Raw genomic sequence first — 12335 nt, 5'->3', positions numbered from 1 at the left:
ACAGCCACACCATATCAGAATAGCCATTTCTATGACACTGATTATTTTAATCCACAAGCATTTCTATTTGTTTGTGCCATCTATTACTTCTTTTAGTAGTGTTTATAGTTCTTCTTGTAGAGACCTTTCACCTCCTTGGTTAAGTATATTCCTAGGTATTTTATTTTACTGCAGCTATTATAAAAATAATTGAGTTCTTTATTTGATTCTCTGCTTGTTCATTGTTGATGTATAGCAGTGTTATTGATATTGTAACGTGTGAATTTATTGAATTTGTTTATCAAATCTAGGAGTCTTTTTGGAGAGTCTTTAATGTTTTCTAGATATAAATCATATAACTGGCAAACATTGTTTAATTTTCTCCTTTCTAATTTGGATTCCCTTCATTTCTTTCTCTTGCTTCATTGCTCTAAGACTTCCAGTACTATGTTAAATAGAAGAGGTGAAGGTGGGCATTCTTGTTTTGTTCTAGTTCTTAGGGGGAATGCTTTCACCGTTTTTTCTATTCAGCATGACATTGGTCGTGGGTTTGTCATATACAGCTTTTATTGTTTTGACATATGTTCCTTCTATGCCTGCCTAGTTTATTAAGCATTTTTATCACATGATACAATGGATTTTACTGAATGCTTTTTCTGTGTTGATTGAGATGATCATTTCCTTTTGTTTTTAATTCTGTTTTTTTGGTGAATTAAATTTACTGATTTTCATATGGTAAACCGTCCTTGCATCCCTGGGATTAAACTCAATTGATAATAGTGTAATACGTTTTCTGTTTGTTGAAGATTTTTGCATCTGTGTTCATCATGGATATTGGCCTGTAGTTTTCTTTTTTATTATGTGCTTTTCTAGTTTTGGTGTTAGGGTGATACTGGCCTCACAGAAGGAATTAGAATCAGTTCCCGCTTTGTCAGTCTTTTGGAATAGTTGTATTAGGATTGGTACCAGTTCTTACTTGAATGTCTGGTAGAATTTGGCTGGAATTCATCTGGCCCTGGTCTTTATTGTTGGCATTTTTTATTACTGATTTAACCTCACTACTTATTACTCGCTGTTCGGGATTTTTGCATCTTCCTGATCGAAGCTAAGAGGGTTGTGTCTTTCCAAGAATTTATCTATTTTCTTTAGATTGTCTAGTTTATGTGCATAGAGGTCTTCATAGCAGCCTCGAATGATGTTTTGTATTTCTGTGGTATCAGTTGTAATGTCTTCATTTTCATTTCTAATTGAGCTTATTTGAATCTTCCCTCTTCTTTTCATGGTTAATGTAGCCAGTGGCGCATTGATTGGTTTATCACTTCAAAAAACCAACTGTTTCATTTATGCTTTATATTTACATTTTTTGTTTCAATTTAGTTGTTCTCTGGCTTTGTTAGGTATTTTCTTCTGCTAGCTTTGGGTTTTGTTTGTTCATGTTTCTCTAGTTCTTGAGGTTGACATTAGCTTGCCGACTTTTGGTTTTTCAGACATTCTGATGTAGGTATTCGGCACTAAAGCTTTCCTTTCAGCGCTGCTTTTGCTGTACACCAAAGAGATTGATCATTTACGACACTTGTCATTTGTTTTGAGAAGTTTACATTTTCATCTTGATTTCGTTATTAGCCCAAAAATCATTCTGGAGCAGATTGTTTGTTTTCCATGTATTTGTATACTTTTAGGAGTTACTTTTGGAGTAGATTTCTATCTTGATTCCACGGTGTGCTAAGAAGATGCCTAACATAATTTTGATATTTAAAAATTTAGGAATAATTCTGTGGCCTCTTATGTGATCTGTCTTGGAGAGTGTTCCATGGGAACCCTGTATCACAGGATTCTCCCTTGTTCTGGTGCACTCCCTTTTTAAATAATTTTGATATTTGAACATTTTTAAATACTTCTGTGGCCTATCATATGGTCTTGGAGAATGTTCCATGTGCTGATGGGAAGAATATACATTCTGCAATTCTGGGGTAGAACAGTCTGCAAATATCTATTAGGTCATTTTGGTCTAGATTGAGGTTTAAGTCCCACATTTCTTTTTTTGACTTTCTGTCTTGATGACCTGCCAGTGCGATTACTGAAGTGTTGAAGCTCCCCACTATTACAGTGTTCTGTTGTTCTCTTTTCTTGGGTCTAATAGAAATTGTTCAATAGATCTGGAAACATCAGAGTTAGATGCACATATATTTAGGATTATAATATTTTCGTGTTCTATTAAGCCCTTATTATTACAAAGCCTTTGTCTTTTGTATTAGTTCGTTCTCACATTGCTGTAAACAATTACCTGAAACTGAGTAATTTATGAAAAAAAGATGTTTAATTAACTCACAGTTCCACAGACTGTACAGAAAGCGTGGCTGGGCGACCTTAGGCAGCTTACAATCATGGTGGAAGGCAAAGGGGAAGCAGGCACGTCTTCATATAGAGGATCAGGAGAGAGAGGGAGAAGGGGGTAGTGCTACACTTTTAAACAGCCAGATGTAGTGAGAATTCACTCACTATCATGAGAACAGCAAGAACTTCACCCACGTGATCCAGTCATCTCCAACCAGGTCCCTCCTCCAACATTGAGGATTACAGTTAGACATGAGATTTGTGTGGGGATACAGAGCCAAACCATATCAGGTTTTCTTTTTACTATTGTTGCTTTAAAGGAAATTTTATGAAAATAGCTACTCCTACATGTTTTTCCAAATTTTTGCTTTCTCTTCTCACTCAGGAGCACTAATGATTCCTAGATTTGGCTGTTTTACATAAATCTGTGTTTCTTAGAGCCATTGTTCAATTCTTTTAATTGTTTGTTTATTTTTATTTGATTGGGCTAATTTGAAAGCTTTGACTTTGAGCTCTGAAATTCTCTCTTCTACTTGGTCTAGTTTATTGTTCAGACTTTCTATTGCATTTTGTAATTCCCTAAATGTGTCTTTCATTTCCTGGAGATCTGATTGGTTTTTCTTTAAAATATCTATCTCTTTAGAAAATATTTCATTCATGTCCTGAATTGGTTTTTTATTTTTCTGTGTGTCTCTTTTCATCTTTCTCTTGTATCTCCTTGAGTAGCTTAATAATAAATCTTTTGAATTCTTTATCCGGTATTTAATCTTGGTTTGGATCAATTGCTGGAGAGCTGGTGTGATCTTTTGGAGGTATTACAGTATCTTGTTTTGTCATATTGGCAAAATTATTTTCTGATTCCTTCTGATTTGGGCAAACTTTTTTCTAATTATTTTAAAAGTTATTTTTTATTCAACAGTATATATTTTTAGTTTCCTTGTCTCCCTTGAGAGTGTGACTTTAGTGTTTTTAGTTTACCATAGCCTAATTTGGCTCTTGGTGCTTCCAGTGGTAAAGTTTCTGTATGAGTTTCTTGGTCGTAAAGGGTCTTTGTACAATGGTTTTCTCAGTTGCTGGTCATGGCAGCAATGTGCTCACTGCGTGAACAGGTTCACTGTCTCCTGTGGGGTTTAAATGACAGAGGTCTCTTGAAGATAATCTTGTTCCCCAGTGGTGTACACTTTTTTTATTTATTTATTTTTTGCCTAGTAGTTTATTTGTCAGGTTGAACAGCTTAGGCTTCAGACCTGTAGGAGAGCTGTCCAAGAGTAAACACCAGCTGTGGCTAAAACAGGTGGGTAAATGCAATACCCAGTGATGGGCAGAGGTCCCAATCCTGACAGAAGCAGCTGAGGGAGCTCTCAATGAAATGCACTGAGGTCTTTTCAGGGGGTGGGAGGGAGCCACCTCAGCTCCTCTGCCAGGCCAGAAGGAAAGCAATCCACCTCCCAGTCACACTCCTAACCCAGTGTTCCAGCAATTCAGATCAGACATCCATCTCCTTTCATCTGCAGGAATGCTGATTTTTCATTTGGAAAAGGATTGTGACTCTAACTGTTGTGTAAGCCTGAACCTGGAGAGCACTTTTCTTGTGGAGAAGCAGTCACCCTGCAGTGTTCCAGAAAGGCTGATTATACAGGTACACCCACACTGAGCTCTCATGGGAGAAGCCCCAGCGATGATTGAAGTGATATATGAGGGGGAGAAGAAGTCCCCTTCTCTAATATCCTTCATGAGCATCAGTGCTGCCTGACTGGTGGGACAGCGCTTCACACTTTCCTCTCTGAGCCCAGCACCACCCCTTCGACTTTGCTAAAAGAAACTTCCCACAAATGGAAAGTTCTAGGAATCAAGCCCTGCTGTCTGATCATTTTTTGTCCCACAGGGTTCTCCCTTGATGTGGTGCACTCCCCTTTCCATAGGAGGAGGAGTCCCTGAGGGCCAGGCTACTGTGAACCCTGCTGCTTCTCTGGGTCTATTCCCATAGTGGGTTTGCTGCACTCCAGGCTGGTGCTGGGGTATGTCAGTAAAGGATCCAGTGATGTGACCTGTCCTCAAGTCTCCTGGCAGGAGGTGCAAGCCCCAGCTCTGGGAAGGGTGGCAGGGGAGTGACATAAACTCTGAGCGATTCCTTGGTTATAAATCGTCTTAGTGTCTTGGCTCTCTCAAATGCCGGCTGTAGGAGTAAGAAACTGGGTACATGGACAGACTCAAGGCCTCCTTATTAGCCAGAGTGGTTCAGGCAACGGTGATAGCTGAGGATACACACCAGATTTTTTCTTCCTGGATGCTGAGTCATTTTGCCTGCAGATACTATAATGGACTGTGTCAGTTTCCAGCCAGGAGGTGGGACTTACAAAAGGGCGCCAGCTGCAGTGATAGCGGTGGGGTTTGTGCTTGCCTTATTATGTTGCCCAGGGGAGGTACTCTGATGCTTCAGGAAATGAGTGGGGCCATAGATTTCCCCAAAGTTTCTGTGCTTTGTGTTATGCTACCAGTGTGGACGGAAAAGTAAAACCAGGTCGGGGGTGGGTCAGGCATGCCTGCATTCTGACCCTCTACATGAAGGTACAAGCAGCAGCCCCAGTGGGAATCAGATGGCAATTTTTTGGCCACTGGGGTAATGCTCCAGGTAGGAGAGCATTGTCTCTGCTGTACAGAAGAGTCCACACAGAAAATGGGGAGAAGTAGGTGGCAGTAAGCCCTACCTAGCTCCCACACACCTAGCAAAGAGGTCTTACATTCAAGGTGTTCCAATAGCAGCAGCTAGCTAGACTCCAGGCAGTCTATGCTCAGAACTCAAACCCGCCCTAGGCCATAAGGCTTCTCTGCCAAGACAGAAACTATGACTTTCAGGCCACGCCTCTTCCGGTCTGCTTGCAAAGCTGGGGTGCCCAGCCCCTGTATTTGTGGCTGCAGCACACTTCCCACTTGTCCCTTGGTTCTGGAAAAGGGGGCTCTTCCCACTTGATATCATTTAACGGATCTCAGTTGGGAGTTTCTCTCATCTTCACAGAAGGACAATTTGACTTCCTCTTTTCAAATTTAGATGCCTTTTACTTCTTTCTCTTGCCTGATTTCTTTGCTTAGGACTTCAATCACTGCACTGACTAGGAGTGGTGAGAGTGGGCATCATCGTCTTGTTCCGGTTCTTAGCGGAGTCAACTTTTCTTTATTCAGTATAATGTCAGCTGTGGGTTTTTTGTACATGACCTTTATTATGTTCTGTTCCTTTTATGACCAATTTGTTGAGAGTTTTTATCAAGGGAGATGTTACATTTTATCAAAGGCTTTTGCGGCATCTATTAAGATAATCATTTTTTTTGGTCCTTTATTGTGTTGATGTGATGTATCACATTTATCGATTTGTGTGCGGCATATTTTCTTTTTGACATGCTGTTGGATTTAGTTTGCTAGGACTTTGTTGTGTCTGTATTGAAGGATATTGGTGTATAGCTTTCTGTTTTTGGTTATGCCCCTGTCTCGTTTTGGTATCACAGTAATACTGACCTCATAGAATGAGTTATGAAGAATTCCCTTATTCTTAATTTTTTGAAATAGTGTGAGAAGAACCAGTTTTAGTTCTTCTTTATAAGTTTTGTAGAATTCAGCAGAAAATCTATGTGGTCCTCTACCTTTCTTTGTTGAGGACTTTTCATTGCTAGTTGATATGGTTTGACTCTATGTCCTCATCCAAATCTCATCTGTAGCTCCCCTAATTCCCATGTGTTGTAGGGGGCACCCAATGGTTGATAATTGAATCATGGGGGCAGGTCTTTCCCATGCTGTTCTTGTGATAGTGAATAAGTCTCACGAGATCTGATGGGTTTTTGGGTGGAGTTTCCCTGCACAAACTCTCTCTCTGCCTGCCACCATCCACGTAAGATGTGACTTGCTCCTCCTTGCCTTCCACCATGATTGTGAGGCTTCCCAAGCCATGTGGATCTGTGAGTTCTCCATTAAAACTCTTTTCTTTGTGAATCTGCCCAGTCTTGGGAATGTCTTTATCAGCAGTATGAAAACAAACGAATATACTGATTCAATATATTAGAATGTTCAAGCTCTCTATTTCTTTTTGGTTCAATTTTGACAGATTATATGTATGCATTTATCCATTTCCCCTAAGTTTTCCAAATTTTTAGCATGTGCTTGTTCATAATAGTTTCTAATGATTCTTTGTATTTCTGTAGAATCAGTGTAAATGTGTCTTTTTTGTTTCTTATTTTATTTATTTGACTTTTTCTCTTTATTCCTTTGTTCAATTAGCTTGCAGTTTCTGGTTTTACTTATCTTTCAGAAAACCAACTCTTTATTTTATTAATGATTTGCTTTTGTTTTCTTTTTAACTCTCTATTCATTTCATTATTCTCTGATTTTTATCATTTCTTTCCTTCTACTAATTTTGCGTTCAATTTGTTCATGCTTTCTTAGTTCCTTGAGGTACATGGTTAGGCTATGATGTAATGAAATCTTTCCACCATTTTGATGTAGGCATTTATTGCTATAAACTTGCCTTTTAGCCCTACCTTTTTTATATCCCATGGATTTTGGTAAATCGTGTTTCAGTTTTTATTTGTTTGTATAATATTTTTACTGTTTTGTTAATTTTTCTGAGTCAATGGTCACTCAAGAGAATCTTGTTTAATTTCTACACATTTGTTCAGTTTCCCAAGATCTCCTTGCTATTGATTTCTAGTTTTATTCCATTGTAGTCTGAGAATATACTTTTTTGAAACAGGGTCTCATTCTGTCACCCAGGCTAGAGTGCATTGTTGTGATCACAGCTCACTGCAACCTCTCCCTTCCCAGGTTCAAGTGATTCTCCTGCTCAGCCCTCCCCACTGACACCCCGTGAGTATCTGGGATTGCAGGTGTGTGCCACCATGTCCAGCTAATTTTTGTATTTCCACAGAGATGAAATTTTACTGTGTTGCCCAGGTTGGTCTCAAACTCCTGAACTCAAAGCCATCTGCCACTGTAGGCCTTCTAAAATGCTGGGATTGCAGTCAGGAGCCACTGTGCAGAGCCCTGAGAAGATACTTGATATGACTTTGATCTCTAAAAATCTGTTGAGATTTGCTGTTTTACCTATCATGTGATCTATCCTGTAGAATTTTCCACATGCTAATGAGAATAATATATATTCTGCAATTGTTGGATAAAGTGTTCTACAAATGGCTGTTAGGTTCATTTTGTCTATAGTGCAAATTAAGTCTGATATTTCTTTGCTGATTTTCTGTCTAAATGATCTGTCCAACGCTGAAAGTGGCTATGAAAATCACTATTTATTATTGTTTTAAGGTCTCTCTCTCTCCCTTTGTAGCTCTATCATAATAACAAGTGCTTTATATGTCTGGGTACTCCAGTGTTGGGCATACACTATAAATGCTGAAATACACATTTGTAATTGCTGGATGCTCTTGCCAAATCGATGCATTTATCGTTACATTGTGACCTACTTTGTCTCTTGTTATGCTTTGGACTTAAAGACTGCTTTGTCTGGAGTAAGTGTTGCTTCTTCTGCACACTTTCAGTTTGTGTTTGTGTAGAACATTTTTCCCATCCCTCACCTTTAGTCTATGTGCATCTCTGCGGATGAAGTTGGGTTTATTGTAGGCAGCTTACAGCCGGGTCTTTTCTTATCATGCTCTCCAGCCACTCCTTTAACTTTAGAATTTAAACTGTTACATTCAATATTGCTTATTAGTTGGTGAGGTCTTGCTTCTGTTATTTTGTTAATTTTTTCCCATTGTGTTGTATTCTTTTTCTTCTTTCTTCCATTTTTATTGTTTACTTTTATAATTTAGTATTCTTTTGTAGTGATAATGTTTGACTTTCTTATTTGTGTATGTGCTCTACCAGTGAGTTTATATTTTTGTATGTTTTCATGATGGCAGATGTGTTAGTTTGTTCTGATGCTGATAATAAAGAAATATCTGAAACTGGATAAATTATAAAGAGAATAAAGAAAAAGAGGTTTAATGGACTCACAGTTCCACATGGCTGGGGAGGCCTAACAATCACTGTGGAAGGCGAGAAAGAATGAGAGGCAAGTAAAAGCAGAAACACCTTATAAAATTATCAGATATTGTGAGATTTATTCACTACCATGAGAACAGTAGTGGGAAATCAACCCTTATGATTCAATTATCTTACCCCGGGTCCCTCCCACAACATGAGGGGACTATGGGAGCTGCAATTTAATATGAGATATGGATGTGGACACAGCCAAGCCACCATATCATTCTGCTCCTTGCCCCTCCCAAATTTCATGTCCTCACATTTCAAAACCAATCATACTTTCCCAATAGTCTTCCAGAATCTGAACTCATTTCAGCATCAACTCAAAAGGCCATAGTCCAAAGTCTCATCTGAGACAAATCAAGTCCCTTCTGCTTATGAGCCCGTAAAATCAAAAGTAAGTTAGTTACTTCCTAGATACAATGGAATGACATTCATTGGATAATTGCTCCCATTCTAATTGGGAGAAATTGGCCAAACGAAGGAGGCAAAGGCCCCATGCAAGTCCAAAATCCATCAAAGCTGTCAAATCTTTAAAGCTCCGGAATGGCCTCCTTTGACTCTGTATCTTATATCCAGGTCATTTTGATGCAAAAGGCGGGTTTCCATGGTCTTGGGCAGCCCTGCCCCTGTGGCTTTTCAGGGTACAGTCTCCCTCCTGGCTACTTTCACAGGCCAATATTGAGTGTCTGTAACTTTTCCAGGTGCATGGTGCAAGCTGTCAGTGGATCTACCATTCTGGGGTCTGGGAGATGGTGGCCCTCTTCTCACAACTCCACCAGGCAGAGTTCTAGCTGGGACTCTGTGGGGGCTCCAACCCCACATTTCCCTTCTGTACTGCCCTAGCAGAGGTTCTCCAAGAGGGCCCCGCCCCTGCAGCAAACTTCTTCCTGGGTATCTAGGCATTTCTACACATCCTCTGAAATCTTAGTGGACGTCTCCGAACCTCAGCTCTTGACTTCTGTGCACTCACAGGCTCAACACTATGCGGAAGCTGCCAAGGCTTGGGGCTTGTACCCTCTGGAGCCACAGCCCAAGCTGTACCTTGGCACCTTTTAGCCATGGCTGGAGCAGCTGGGATGCAGGGCATTAAGCCCTTAGACTGCACAGAGCATGGGCCCCTTGGCCTGGATGGGACGGGCTGCCACAGATGTCACTGACATGCCTTGGAGCCATTTTCCCCATTGTATTGGTGATTAACTTTTGGCTCCTCCTTATTTGTACAAATTTCTATACCAGGCTTGAATATCTTTTCAGATAATTGGTTTTTCTTTTCCATGGCGTCATCAAGCTGCAAATATTCCAAACTTCTATGCTCTGCTTTCTTTCTAAAACCGAATCCTTTTAACAACACCCAAGTCACCTCTTGAATGCTTTGCTGCTTAGAAATTTCTTCTGTCAGGTACCCTAAATCATCTCCCTCAAGTTCAAAGTTTCACAGATCTTAGGGCAGGGGCAAAATGCAACTAATCTCTTTGCTAAAACATAAGAAGAGTCACCTTTACATCAGTTCCCAAGAAGTTCCTCATCTCCATGTGAGTCCACCTCTGCCCAGATTTCATTGTCCATATCACTATCAGCATTTTAGTTAAAGCCATTCAATAAGTCTCTAGGAAGTTCCAAGCTTTCTCACATTTCCCTGTCTTCTTCTGAGTCCTCCAAACTGTACTCACCTCGGACTGTTACACAGTTCCAAAATCTCTTCCACATGTTTGGGTATTTTTACAGCAGCACCCCACTCCCAGTATCAAATTATTGTGTTAGTCTGTTCTCACACTGCTGATAAAGACATACTCAAGACTGGGCAATTAATAAAGAAAAATCAGTTTAATGGACTCACAGGTCTACATAGTTGAGGAGGCCTCACAATCCTGACAGAAGACAAGAGGTATGTATTACATGTCAGCAGGCAAGAGAGAATGAGAGCCAAGTGAAAGGGGAAACCCCTTATAAAATCATCATATCTGGTGAGACTTACTACACAAAAACAGAATGGGAGAAACTGCCCCCATGATTTAATTTTCTCCCACTGAGTCCTTCCCTCAACACATGGGAATTATGGGAGCCACAATTCAAGATGAGATGGATTATTGAGGAGGACACAGCCAAATCCTAATGGCAGATATTGAGTATTTGCTTCCAGATGTAGGACTTCCTAAGCATTTCTTGCAGGGTTGGTCTAGTGGGGATAAATTATCTCTTTTTGCTTGTTTAGAATCAACTTTATTTCCCTTTCTTTCTTTTTTTTTTTGAGTTGGAGTCTCACTCTGTTACTCAGACTGGAGTATATTGTCACCATGTCAGCTCACTGCAGTCTCCATCTCCTGGGTTCAAGCAATTCTCCTGCCTGAGCCTCCTGAGTAGCTGGGATTACAGGTGCCCACCACCATGCCTGGCTAATTTTTTGTAGTTTTTAGTAGAGACAGGGTTTCACCACTTTGGCCAGGCTGGTCTTGAACTCCTGACCTTGTGATCCACCCGCCTAGGCTTCCAAGAGTCCTGGACTTACAGGCGTGAGCCATCATTCCTGGCCCCCTTTCACTTTTAAAATATAGCTTCACCTTTTTTTTTTTTTTTTTTGCATAAGTTCTCTATGCCTTTACCCATTTCTTATCATTCTGAAACACCCAAAATTTAAATATTTGACCACTTTGTGGTGCCTCATATATCTTGTATGCTCTTTTCATTCTTTACTATTTTTTATTTTTATTTTTTGTCTGATGGAATTATTTCAAGACTGCCTTCAAGTTCAGAAATTTCTTCTGCTTGATGCAGTATATTGTGCTTGATGCTCTTGACTGTATTTTAAATTTTTTCATTCATGAAATTCTTCATTCCAGGATTTATTTGTGCATGTATTTTTAAAATGATTTCTGCCTCTGCTGAGCTTTTCATTCAAGTTATAATTTTCTTTCCAACTTGTTTGTAGTGTTTATCCATGTTCTCTTTATTTTACTGATTTTGTGATATCATTACTTTGATTTTTGTAGGCATTCCATAAATTTCCTTTTCTTCCTTTTCTTTGGGATTTGTTACTGGAGAACTGTTGTGTTTCTTTGGAGGTGTTATGCTTTCTTGCCTTTCTTTCTTTTTTTTTTTCCTGAAATGGGGTTGACCAGGTTGGAGTGCAATGGTGTGATCTCGGTTCACTATAACCTCTGCCTCCCTGGTTCAAATGATTCTCCTGCCTCAGCCTCCCAAGTAGCTGGGATTACAGGCATGTGCCACTGCACCCAGTCTGCTTTTTAGTTTTTGTGTCTTTATGTTGGTATCTGCACATCTAATATACCAGCCATTTTGTGCAATGTTACAGATTGGATGAGAATCTTTCAAAAGAAAATATTTTTTATAAAGATATATCTACAGTGTGCATTGGGCAGGGTGCTTTCACTTTTAGTCTGGGCGGGTGCAGAAGTGTGGTCTCTGCATGAATTCTTTAACTGTAATCAACATCAGTGGTGTTTGTGAATTCCTCAGTGGCTTAGGTGGCAGTTGGTATTGGAGGCTGGGCCAAGACTTTCCTGGGGACAGGGACTCCAGGAAGTCTGGTCCTTGGGCACCAGCGGTACCACTGGTGGATTGTGGGTGCTATTCCTTGGGCCCCTGGGTGGTGTGCATGGCATTGGTAGTGCCAGTGGTGGTGGTGGGCCAACTTATAGCCCCCACATGGCTTGCACAGATGCCTGTCGTGGCTGGCTGGTGGCTGGGCTGGTATCCGAGTCCCCTAAAGTCACATTCAGGTAGGTGACCACCCTGCCATTGGAGGAGATTGGGCTGCTGTCAGTGGCAGTGGTCTATGGCAGGCAGCTCTCAAACTTTGGGGATAACACCCTTCCTTCGTTTATAAGGCAGCCTCCTGCTGCGCTGCACCACCCATTTTCCAGAGTGTAGGATGCTGTGTGGGTTAGAGTGCTGTTGGCCCAGCCGCACCACTCTGTCCAGCCAGCATTGCAATGCTGCAGCCCTGTGGGTGATTGCAGGGGAATGTCAGTGGGGCTCCA

At 40.5% G+C, this 12335-nt stretch overlaps 1 long non-coding RNA gene across 35 annotated transcripts in view; it reads left to right on the top strand.

Moving 5' to 3' along the window:
- LOC128928056 (uncharacterized) overlaps positions 1-12335 on the top strand; it is a 119074-nt gene that overhangs the window by 32672 nt on the left and 74067 nt on the right. For 4 of the 35 annotated variants that reach the window (XR_013526213.1, XR_013526215.1, XR_013526211.1 and 1 more), the window contains exon 2: positions 3828-3952. The exons of the other annotated variants lie outside the window; for them this stretch is intronic. This is a non-coding gene — a long non-coding RNA (uncharacterized LOC128928056). The remainder of the gene's footprint in view (positions 1-3827; positions 3953-12335) is intronic. 35 annotated transcript variants of the gene reach the window in all.

Source organism: Callithrix jacchus, chromosome 14, assembly GCF_049354715.1.
Source record: "Callithrix jacchus isolate 240 chromosome 14, calJac240_pri, whole genome shotgun sequence".
In the NCBI taxonomy this organism is placed as follows: Eukaryota; Metazoa; Chordata; class Mammalia; order Primates; family Cebidae; genus Callithrix; species Callithrix jacchus.
Note: the sequence above shows the minus strand (reverse complement) of the source record. Positions and strands in the feature narration are given on the sequence as shown.